Here is a 13,090-nt window from a genome sequence, read left to right on the forward strand (position 1 = left end):
GCTATTCAACACTGTATTAGGAAATTCTAACCAGAGAAATTATACAAGAAAAAAGAAACTCAAAGAGGGAAAATAAAATAAAACTATCTCCATTGACAGATGACATGATCCTACGTATAGAAAATCCCAAAAAATATAAAAGAAAACTACTACAGCTAATAAACAAGTTTGACAAAGTTGTAGAATATAAGATCAACCAACAAAATTAGTTGTGTTTATATATGGCAAAAATGAACAATCTGAAAAGAAAATTAAGGAGGCAATTCCATTTACAATAGTACCTAAAAGAATAAAAGACCTAGCAATAAATTTAACCAAGAAGGTAAAAGACTTCTACACTGAAAACTACAAAACATTGCTGGAAGAAATTAAAGATGTAAATAAATGGAAAGACATCTCATGTTCATGGAGAAAAAGCCTTAAAATTGTTAAGATGTCAATACTATTCAAAACTGTTTATAGATTCAATGCAATTTGCATAGAAATTCTAACAGCCTTTTTTCCCCCAGAAATGGGAAAGCCAATTCTCAAATTCATATAGAATTGCAAGGGACCCAGAATAGCAAAAACAACCTGGAAAAATAAGAACAAAGTTGGAGGACTCACACAAAATAAGTTTGAACTCTCATATGCTGCTGGTAAGAATGTAAAGTGGTACAGTGGCTATGGAAACCAGTTTAGAGGGTCCTCAAAAAGATAAAGCACATTATACAGCAATTCAGCTCCAAACAGGATTCACATACTTGTATGCACTGCAGCATTATTCACAATAGCCAAATAGTTGAAACAACCCAAGTGTCCATCAACAGATGAAAGGATAAACAAAATATGGTACATACATTCAATGGAATATTATTTGGTCATAAAGAGGAATAAAATTCTGATATATACTACAACATGGATGAACCTTGAACACATTATGATTGGTGAAATAAACTAGACACAAAAGTATAAATATTGTATGATTCCACTTATATGAAATATCTAGAATAGGCAAATTTGTAGAGACAGGAAGTAGAATAGAAGTTACCAAGGACTAGGCGGGAAAGAGGAGAAAATAGGGAGTTAATGCTTAACAGGTAGAGTTTCTATTTAAGGTAATGAAAAAGTTTTGGAAATAGATAGTAGTGATGGTTACACAACATTGTGAATGTAATTAATGCTGATGAATTATATAGTCCATCAACGGGATGAATGGATAAAAAAGATGTGGTGTATATACACAATGGAATACTACTTGGAGATGAAAAAGAATGAAATCTTGCCATTTGCAACAACGTGGATGGAACTGGAGGGTATTATGCTAAGTGAAATAAGTCAGAGAAAGACAGATATATGATTTCACTCATATGTGGAATTTGAGGAACTTAACAGAAGACCACAGAGGAAGGGAAGGAAAAATAAGATACCATCAGAGAGAGAGGCAAACCATAAGAGACTCTTTAAAAAAAATTTTTTTTTAATGTTTATTTTTCAGAGACAGAGAGAGAGAGAGATAGAGCATGAGTGGGGGAGAGGCAGAGAGAGAGGGAGACACAGAATCTGAAGCAAGCTCCAGGCTCTGAGCTGTCAGCACAGAGCCTGACATGGGGTTCGAACTCATGAACTGTGAGATCATGATCTGAGCTGAAGTTGAACGCTTAACCAACTAAGCCTGCCAGGCACCTCAAACTAGAAGAGACTCTTTTTTTTTTTTTTAATTTTTTTTTAACGTTTATTTATTTTTGAGACAGAGAGAGACAGAGCATGAATGGGGGAGGATCAGAGAGAGAGGGAGACGCAGAATCTGAAACAGGCTTCAGGCTCTAAGCTGTCAGCACAGAGCCTGACACGGGGCTCGAACTCACGGACCGCGAGATCATGACCCGAGCCGAAGTCGGCTGCTTAACCGACTGAGCCACCCAGGCGCCCCAAGAGACTCTTAAATACAGAGATCAAACTGAGGGTTGACAGGGATGGGGTAAAGGGGTGATGGGCATTGAGGAGGGCACTTGTTGGGATTAGCACTGGGTTTTGTATTTCAGTGATGTATCATGGAAATCTACTCTTGAAGCCAAGACTACACTGTACAACTTGACATTTAAAGAAAAGTTAAAATTGCAAATTTTATGTTATATAGGTCTTACCACAATAAAAAAGGGAAAAAAATTGGGCAGTATTATTTAGGGGAGCTGAGGGAACAGGTAAGTATCAGAAAAATTAATCTGTGTTTTAAGGGTGTTAGAATTCTTAAGATGGGAAAATCTGAATAAATCAGTCAAAAAACTCGTTAGTGTATACAATTCAGACATTGGATAACAGTTTCAGGTCCCTATTTTCTTCTTTTGCCTAAGTCTAAGTATATGTATATTCTCTAAATTGCAAATAAACTGGATATTTGCTTCAAAGACATGTGGAGGCACTCTAGCAATTTTTGATTGACAATAATGACATCCATTGTTTCATTGGAGGAACTAATTGGACAAATCACACTTAGTTCTTTGGTTGTGACATTAAACAGAAAATGGGGAAACTTTTGGACAAATACTTCCCACAAAAAAGTTGCAAGCATTGTCCTTCCCATGAATTCAATAATGTTACATTTTTCTTTTTGAGGGATGTGAATATGGAAATTACTATGACTCCTTGAAAATACTAACCATCATCGTATATTGTTTTCCTTATTTTTGCCTCAAGAGGCTCTATAAAAGAGTGTTTGATCAAGGATTCCTTAAAACAGATTGTGATGTAGATCTGGTTATCTGGGACCTAGGAGTTGAAATGAAGGACTTTGGGGCCACAAAACAGGATGTAGGTGGTGCCAGGGTGGGCTCTGTAGGAGGGAGCTGGACCAAGTAGGTGAGATCCAGCTACTGGGTGCCAGAGCAGTGGGTCATCTGCTGGGGGAGGTGGGGTGATGAGTATCAAAGCCGACATGAATAGTGAGTCAATCTCTTGTTATCTATTGGAAATCCTGCATAAGGAATGAGATAGATTTAAATAAATGAGTAATAAATAATTCATGCTTCCTGCTTGGGGTTGAACATAAAGCTAAACCTACTGGTGGAGGCAAGAAGGCAGCCTGGACTAAAGGAACATGGTATAGGAAGAACCACATTCTTATGCATGTGAAAACATATTGTCAGCATTATGAAGCACTAAACAAACCTTAGGGTTCTGGCTATTCATGGATGTGAAATTTAAGACCTATTCCTCAGTAGAAGGTTCTGGTCATTCTGAGAGCTCTGATGGTGAAGCAACCTCATTTGTCATTATACCACTGAAAAATGACGAGAATTAGGGTCTAAAGAGGAAAAACAAAAGTTCAAATGGTCATGTTTTTAAGCTAGAAAAAAGGAAATCTCTCTGGTTTTAATCACAAATTTTAGACTTTTTAAAAATGGGCTTATCATTTGAAGTCTTTGGGAAAAACCTACAAAAATAAAGAACGTGTCTTGTATAGCATACCCCCAAATAGATATGGACCTGTCCTCATAAAGAAGGATATTTGGTGCAAGTGCTTATTTGCTGTAGCAGTCAAGAGCTAATATTGAGAATTTATCATATGCTAGAAGGTGTCCTAGGTACTCCAAGTGTGTCAAGTTATGTAATGCTCACAATAACTTTGTCCTCACTAGGTACTACCATTTTGCCCACCCTAGAGATAAAGAAATTGAAACCAGGAGAGGTCAAGTAATTTGCCCAAGGGTCCACAGCAAATCCCAGAGTTTAAATACCAGCAGTCTGGTCCAAAACCCACTCTCCAAACCACTGCATTATTCTCCCTTTCACAACTAAAGAGAAAGGTCTCTCGTGGTGAAGAGAAGTGGTGCCAAATCATTGTCTCCAAAACATGACCCAAAAGACGATGGCCCCTCAACATGTTTCATGGCCAAACAAGGGTTCACTGGTGAAATGCTGAACATTATATTTCTTTCTTCCTTACACCCACTGCAGGCTCTAATAAAGGCTCTAATAAATTTTGTCATTAATACATCTTTTTATCATTTGTTTCACCTAGCACAGGATCTTTACTTGTATAATATCTTATTACTCTTACTCAGAATCAGTACTTTATAAATTGTATGTGGGGAAGTGTTGCATTAAAATATAAAAATGCTGCTCTAATAACTGGTCATGTTACAAAAATAACCATTGCTAATTGTTTCTTTGACTAATGTAAACCTGGAATCTTACTTTTGAGAAATCATATGAAGTTAGCAAGGCAAACTAGATTTGGTGAATGGGCCTTAAAGTTAAAACCTTACGTGTGCCTCAGTCAGAGAAATACTATTCAAATGAAATTTTTCTTTTTCCCAGGTTACAGAGATCTATTTTCTATCTTCTTTGATTTTGTTTTACTTTCCCTATATTATTTTGGTCCTATGCTAGTCTATATTGGCTTTGGCCACTATATTTCAGGACCCCTTTACTGTTTACAGATTATTTTTGGACTGTGCTAATGAAATCTCTCAAAATTCACTTAAAGGAGCATAAATTCACCAAATGATCTTCATGAAAGTTTGCTCTTTCTAACACAAAAAATATAAGTGACTTGTCTTATTAAAACTGTGTAGTGACTCTGTGCTCTATGACATGCTATCATGATGGAAGAGAGAGGGGTTAGCGTCTTCCTTTTTAGCTAAAAGAGTAATATCTGAATTGGTTGTTGAGTTGAAATGTATTTCTCCAAATGGCCAGAAACATAAGCATTATGAAACCCTCCATCCTCTGTACGACTCCCACCTCCATAGCCTTCTGTCCATTTTGTCAGAATTTGTCTTCTTAAATCTGCTTTATTCTGCATGTGCAGTCTTTACATTGCTTTCCATATGACTAATCTTACTATTGGATAACACATGATAGTTTCTTTCTTAATTATGTGATACTATCTCTCCACCAATGTTCTGACAGCTTTATTACTGCCAAAATCAATATTTCTTTTCAGAAATGAATTTAAGAGACACAAGTTCCAGGAGTGAGTATAAAAAGAGGATAGATCCCAAAAGCCACAGAAATAAATCAGTGCATTTTTTTTGTTTGTTTGTTTTGAGATGGTGGAAATTTTCAGGACCATGCATGCCTCCATATTTCTTTAAAGTAATATGTTCACTTACATGTACAGAGTCGTGCCCTGCCATAGCCCCAGTTGGGATTTCTACAAAGCAGTTATATGTCATGTGTCCACATGCATGTAGATAGGTGTTTACATGTTTATAAAATGCAATAATTTTTAAAGGTAAATCAGTGATACCTATCACCCATAAATCTACCAACAGAAAACAACTACTATTAATAGTTTGGTGACTTTCCTTTCAATTATTTCTACCATGCCTTTGTCAGCATTGGATATAGCATTAAACTTTTTATTGCTATTGTTAACTTCACAAATTAAAACATTTTCCCCCTTAAATTCCCATTTCTTTAGTTATTATGTAGCCTGAGCATTTCTCATAACCAAGTTACTAGCTCTATTTCTTTTTTTCATAACCTTTTTCCATATATTTTTGCATGTTAATTTGTTAATAGTGTTTTTTTTTTAAGACAGATTGTATTTGAATCTTGGTTCCACCATTTATGTGAAAATTAGGCAACTTGTTTAAGCTTTTTGCATCTTTGGCTTCTCATCTATGAAGTGAGGTTAATAACATTCACTTTCTAGTGTTCTTGTACATATTAAATGAGTCAATATATATAAAGCACTGTCTAGCTATGGCAGATGCAATATTATGGGTTCACTACCCAAGGAACCCATGGGTTCCTTGCCATGGAGGTAAACTACATTCCCCTGTTCCTCTAGAATCTAGGTGAGGTCACAAGACTACATTTCACCAATGGAATGTAACAGAAGTGATATGTCACTTGTAGGTTGGGGCAGGTAAAAGTCCTCTCTATTCCATCCAAAATATAGAAGAGACTTTGAGGTGACAAAGTTGCAGGTTGGAAAGAAGGTGTCTTCTTGAATCATCACTTAGAGAAAAGCCACAAGGAAGAGCCATATGACCCATATAAGATTCCACTGCTATCTATTAGGTTTTTTTTTTATTAAGCCGCTGTGGGGGTTTAGGGGTTTACTGATTGTAGTAGTTAGAGGGATTTGCCCTGTATTACATTTGTATGGGGAAAAAACACTTAAGGAATGGAAGCTATTCTTCTTCTTCTTCTTCTTCTTCTTCTTTTCTTCTTCTTCTTCTTCTTCTTCTTCTTCTTCTTCTTCACAATGAAAATGAATGGCCAATGTCAACTTTAGACTTGAATCATACTTAATATTAACTGACCAAAAGAACTAAAACAATTTTATTCTGACTCTGAAAACTTTTCTCCTTACCCCACTTTAAAAAAAGTAAACTATGAATATCCTCAGAAGACTGTGTTTACAAGAAGTGTGAAGAAGCACAGTATTTTAGATTTTACTATAATTAGCTAAATTTCTTTAAGATCTCCACCTATCCTGAACTCCTTAAAACCACTGGCTCTTATTCATCTGAATGACTGCTTTTATGAAACGGAAATGAGTACAATACATTGGTAGATGGTACTAATTAGTACAGTTTGATCATTACTCATAAATCTGCTTGGACATAACTTTGGGTATTTATAAACTAACGAATTTAAGTGCATGGACATGCATCCTGTTAAAGTAATTTGTTCACAGACACTGAATAGATATAAAATGTCTAAAATAATACTAGGTAGAACAATTTAACTTCATTCAAACCCCCCACCCCCACATACTCCATGTATATTCTGGAAATGAGAATTTCTAAGTGCTCTGATATTGAAATATTTTATTACTCTTCTTAAAAGTTTTACATTAGAAATCCATCCATTGGCTAATGTTTTGCAACTCTGATAGTACCCAGCTGAGTGAATGGAAGGAGTCAAAGGGTAAAGGAAAGTGCTAGAATGGTTCTTCTTGGTTGAATTGTGTTTTTTTGGTGAGCTCTGGGAGATTCTCCCACTTTTTCCTTCAACCTCCAGTTCCTTCCCTTCTCATCTCTTCTACTTTTTTTTCTTTCCCAGATTTTTCAAAAAGGAAAAATGACCCAAAGGTCTTTCTTATATACTTAGGTGACGGGAGGCTAAAATCTTTATTGTTCCCTTTCCCTGATTTCCTCAAGTACAGTCATGACTAATTATGAAAATGGGAGTGAGGAGGATCTCTCGTCAGCAAATGAAGCATACTTGAGATCAATGTGTTTCCCAATACACAAAAAGGCACCCCAACCTTAACTTAAAACACCAAGCATAAGTACTAGGCACAATTCCTAAAATGGGTAATCGCATCTCCATATTAATGTCTCATTTGGCCATCAGAGCAGCCTTCCTTGTGAGACTGGAAGAAAATAATATTATCTTCCTTTTATTGAAGAGAATACATGTTCAAATATGATAATATTGGTAAGAGCCCATGTGTAATGCTTAAACCTGTCTCCTGACTCTACTATGCTAATCGTCAGATACACCAAAAAATATGGAGAATGTATGATGGCCAGGTGCCACTTAAATGCTGTGTGACTTCGGGCAAGTTACTGAATCTTTCTGTTTCCTCATCTTTAAAGTGGGGATAATACCAACTTTATAGGCTTGTCAGAGGATTGACTTAACTTTAATAGAGTCCTGAGAACAGAGCGTATCCAGTATGTATTCAGCAAGTATAAGCTGATATAAAACATAATGTGGTAATTATTACTAGTATTTCAAATTAGTAAGTGGAAGAATTTGGTTTTTAAAATAAGGTGTAACTCCATCCACATCTAGTGCTTTTTTAATCATAGAACACTTGTCTTAGATCACCTCACTATTCCTCAGAAGTCAACTAGGTGTAATCTAGCACCACAGAAACACACAATTGAATAAAATTAGTAATATGTATTAAATAAATATCATTGATTTAGTACTCCAATGCTAAGTAGCTACTTAAAATTATAAGCATTACTAAAGTACACAGTATTTTTATTCATCATAAATAATTTATATGCAGCAAAATTCATCCTCTTAAAGTGTACAGTTCTGGGTTTTGACAAGCACATACGGTTGTATAACTACTATCCTAACCAAGGCATAGTAGTTTGGTGTTTTTTAGAGTTTATTTTTGAGTAAAAATTTATGTGAATATTCTATAAGGAATTTTTGTAACATTAGAAGCCAATATAAGCATATTTCCTTGATTCAGGGACTTCAAAGTTATTTGAAAATTGGATAATAATTCTCAGTCATTTGTACACTGATTCAAGAAGTATTTACTGACTTCTTCCTATATGCATAGCATTGTGCTGCTGTCTATGAAGATGAGGAGAAAATATAACAGTTTTCTTTAGTATTTCTACCTCAGTGCTAATAGATTAATCAAGAGAGGGAAATAATACAGATTTTCCTACATTCATTCTTAAAAGAGGGCATGAAAAGTGTCAGCACCTCTCTAATTAGCATGTATTAAAAAATTATAACTCCTCCCCCAATAAAATCTACAACTCAGTTTAATTCCTCAAATATTTGTGGTAGACAACCTATCATTGGGTGGACATAATCCTTATCCTCAAGCAGTCTGTAGTAGGGTAGAGCAGATAATTACAATACAAGGCAGAAATCAATCAGAAGTATAAAATTATATGTATTAAGAGACACGTGGGGGGAATATTGAGGTGGGAGAATCAATAACGGCTTTATAAAAGGGGTAGTATTTAAGCAGGGTCTTTAAAAAGAGGTAAAATTTCAACAAGTGCTATTCATAGAGAGAGGAGAAAAGCTTGGTATGCTATAAAGCTGCTGCATTGTCCAATACGGTAGCCACTACCCATGTGTGGTTATTTAAATTTCAATGAAAATAAAAATAAAAATAAAAATACAGCTCCTCAGTCACACTAGTCACATTTCAAATACTTAATAGCCACAGGCAACTAGTGGCCACTGTATCGGACAGGATAGAGTAGAACATTTCCATCATAACAGAAAGTTCTATTGGATAGTGTTTCTATAGAAGCAATGACAATGAAAGGTCAGAAGGTGGGAACAATGAATTACCCAAATCTCTGTTCAAACCTTTGAACAAAATACCAGAAATAATGGTATATCCATGTTTTTCCTCCCCAAATATAAATTGGAAATATAAGCCTATGTAAAGATCAATGACTCATTTGTTTCACTGGCTGCTCTGGTTCAATAATCATGCTGAGTTCATACTATAAATCAATAATGAAGACATAAGACTTAACAGGCCTATCTAATTGCTCCATCTATCTGAGCATGCAGATCATAGTGGCTGAAAGCCAGGTCCTAGGACCCAGCCAAGTGTGGGTGCTGCTGTTTTTTCTGGCAGATTCCTGTTAGCTCACTGGGTCCAAGCTGAATGGCTTGGGCCTGTCATAGTTGCAGTCCCCTAAGAACATGCTCATTGTTAAATCATTGCTTCTTCTTTTGGGAAGTAGTGACAGTATCCATTGTAAACCTAAAGGCAGGTAGAGGTATGAGGAAGCTATAACTCAGAGAAACAAATTCTGCCACATGAATATGGATGAAATGGGCGATGTGTGACTGCAGTCATTGATAAACTTGTAAAGCCGCAGACTTTAGCCTTTTGATAAGAGCTGTTGTCTGCTGTGTCTGAAGTGTGGTTTGGCTAAACCACACAAGGTTGTAGTGCTGTTTTTATAAAACCAGTCATGTCATCACTTCCCTGGGGTCCAAATGGATGGTGTGTAGGACCAGAAAACCATAAAGTTTAGAAAATCAATTATCTGAGAAAATCAAAGGCAGCCACAAATATACTGAATTCGTATCTTTTGGTTGGGTGGTCCCACTTAATTTTAGATTCAATCATTGCTTACAACTTGACTTTGAGTCCTTTAAAATATTATTCAATAATAATTGACTTTTAATGTGCATATTTGTTTTTGGACACCATCACTGGTGTCACATTTTATTTACACATGCTCATTAAACAGCAAGTAAGTGTCTTCTCTTAAAAGGGCTTAACAGTACCAGGAAAAGGTGGGGGGAAAACCCAGCAAGATATTAACTTTAAATAATTACTTTTCAAAAGTGAGATATATTATATGGGTAATATACATCCTATAGATACATATGCACTTACTTGTTTTTCTTATGAGGAAGCTCATACAGCCATATTCTTCCTCCAAAGACTGGCATTTAGAAGAGCCATCTAAGCCATCTTGCAACACTGTTAACATATAATCACCTATTTTCATATAATGTCAACCATTAGAGTGTCAAGGGAAAATATGAAAGTAAGAATCTGCATATCAAGAAAACCTATATAAATACAGGTTTAATATTTTTCAGTTAATTAGTTTTTTTTAAGTGCTTAAAAAATTATACATGGGTTTCAATCATCTGATGCTTTTTGCCTTCACATTTGGTTGGACTATTCCCTCAGTGAATTCAAAAGACTGAAGGAGAAATTATTTGTCTTTTTGGGACAGTCAAATAAGGGAAAAATGGTTAATCTCAGTTTTCTTTATTTTCAGAAGGCCTCTATGTTTCATAGGTGGGGAAATCATACTGATGACTCAACCATCCATAGTGTTATTTTGCTGTTTCATGCTACCTCAGTGGAAAATAACAAGTCTAATTTTTACCTCCTGCACGATAAAAAAATCTATTACTTTTATTGAGGAACCTACCGCTGGAAGAAACTCATTTATTTCAGGATAATCTGGTTCTTAAAATATTATTGATAGCATTTATGTTTAACTGGATTGCAAGAACAGAATACACACAAGTCATTTGGTTCCCAGTTTTATAATTTTGGCTTCCGTACCTTATTTAGACAAGCTTAGGCTTCCTTTGCTTGGCTATGACAGACATTTTAGAATATCTCCGGACTCATGAATATAAATAGTTGTGCAAAAATAAATTTTATAAAACCAGAGCTGGTAACAAAAATTACCTAGAGATCAACAACTCTAAAAGAATCTAGTGTCACATTCCTTAGAATGTCAGATTAAACTAACATGTGCCAGTCAATATTGCTACACTGCGACCCTTGATGCCTCCTAAGCAAAACTATTAAGTCCAACATTCTCTCCTGTAAGCACTTATCTGTAAGGATGGCTAACATGTCCTCTGAAGCAGATATTGAAACTGATTGGACAATAGGTAGATACCAGACAGGGGCCTGGGGGCCGACCTCTAGAAATAGGGGGAGAAAATCTTAATCTGCAACACAATGCCGTTCTCTTGAAACCCTATCATTTTCACTTCCCATGTGTCTGCTGCCTGACTGTGAATGGATTTGAAAAGGAATGGTTAGTGCTGAAAATTGGATCAGAGCTAACATTCTCTCATTTTTATCAGCAGCTGCCAAAGGTCATCTGACATAATAGCTGATGAATTCAAGCCCAGTGGATTTCATTTGCAATTTTCAATTTACTGAGGCCTCCAAACCCCACGGTGATAAAAGCTTCCCCTATCGTGGCCTGTCACAAACATCAAGAAACTGCACAAACCCACAAGAAAGAAAAAAGAGAAAGCTGTGCATCCTCGCAGGTACAGATAAGGAGAACAGGAAGAAATGGTATCATGCGGGAAGGTACGGAGCAGCTTGTGTGGCTGGTTCTCTAAATGCCAATTGAAAGGAAAAGACTATGAAGAACAATCAAATAACTTCCACAGAATAACATCATGTTTCTTTGGGGCTTTTGTGTGAAAATTGCCTTCTAATCTCTTACTTGACAAGTCCCCAAACAAAACTGTAAGCATAAATATGCAAACAAATAAATGAATAAATAATCCTTTCTTATTTGGTCATGGGAAAAAAGCACACTCAGTGTATGTTGTATTTACCATACTTTTGATTCACAAAATGCATGCTTGTAAAGGATATTGTATCAAGGAAATGTCGGTCAGCCCTAAGAAATCATTTATTTTGTTACAGAGATATGGTAGATCCTTTGATTGATTTGCAAGGGCAGTCAAAGAACTGACAGAGCAACTACTTGTAAGTGGATCTAGATACAGTGTATATATATCACAGATGTATTAGCAAAAAAAAAAAAAAAAAAAAAAAAAAGAAGGCCATTTTCCCCCTTGTAGCACTATTGGCAGTGAGCTTAGGCAGGATCAGGGACTGAATCCTGCTCCCAGGAATTGTTCAAATTGAGTAGACCATATGCATGCTCCATGGAGAATGGCAAGTTTAAAAGCTGAGCAGTCCATTTCCATCCTATCCAACTTGTCTCATACCATAGCCAAGAAAAAAAAAAAAGGAAAGCAAAGAGATGTTTGAGGTGTAGCTGCTGGGAGAATTTAATTTCAGACATGGATGTCTGGATTCCATTCCTACCAAATAGAGTCAGAAAGGCTTATGAAATTGGTCTAATGAGGCAAGAGGACTTGGCAGTAGGCATCTACCAACTTGCCTAATGACAAAATTTTTCATGACAGTTGACAAGAAAACCCAGAATGACATCAACAGGACTAGGATATTAACTTCATCTATGTGTTGGTAACTGTGAGACAATCACAACTTGGAAAGGAAAAGAGAATAATTCCTGGTTGAACTGATGTAATTGTGAGCGATTGACTAGTGTAGAATTATTCTTTAAATTGTTACAGCAAATATATATATATATATATATATATATATATATATATATAGGCTATTCATCATAATTGAATCCTTAGTTCTTAAAATTAAATTATTTCTTAGGATTTTCTATTGCCCCAAAATTTAATGACCTTTTAATTCTTCAAAGTTTCAAAATAGAAAAATGGTTCCCTCAGTAGCTAAAGGCAGGAATTAACATTCTTAAATGAGGGGTATAAAGTTTTATTCTTAAGCTACAGAAAATATGGAAGATAGCCATATTTTTGCATTTTTGTAATTTTTTTCTCCCACACAAAATTGTCAGAAAGCCACTTTTCAAAGGTTACTTTTCTCCACCCCCCTTTTAAAGTTACTATAGGTTCAAAGAGAGCTCTCCCTATAATTTGCAGTTTCTATGGGTTCTCTTTGGATTGATAGCATAATACAGAAACCCTGGTAGTGGTAAAAGATTATTTAATGGGGTCTTAATTTAATCAGTCCTCTAAAATACACACATAACTTGGTGAGGGTTTTTTATTATCTCTGTTCTTCTATGGCAGTGAT

General features: G+C 35.6%; 1 long non-coding RNA gene across 2 annotated transcripts in view; it reads left to right on the top strand.

Moving 5' to 3' along the window:
• The window catches only part of LOC125921155 (uncharacterized), a 36,111-nt gene extending 24,097 nt beyond the window's left edge, over nt 1-12,014 (top strand). Inside the window, exon 3 of one of the 2 annotated variants that reach the window (XR_007457314.1) lies at nt 11,299-12,014. This is a non-coding gene — a long non-coding RNA (uncharacterized LOC125921155). The remainder of the gene's footprint in view (nt 1-11,298) is intronic. The other variant, XR_007457315.1, reaches the window with a different exon arrangement.
• The last annotated feature ends 1,076 nt before the right edge of the window (nt 12,015-13,090 follow it).

This window comes from Panthera uncia, chromosome C2 (genome assembly GCF_023721935.1).
Source record: "Panthera uncia isolate 11264 chromosome C2, Puncia_PCG_1.0, whole genome shotgun sequence".
Classification (NCBI taxonomy): Eukaryota; Metazoa; Chordata; class Mammalia; order Carnivora; family Felidae; genus Panthera; species Panthera uncia.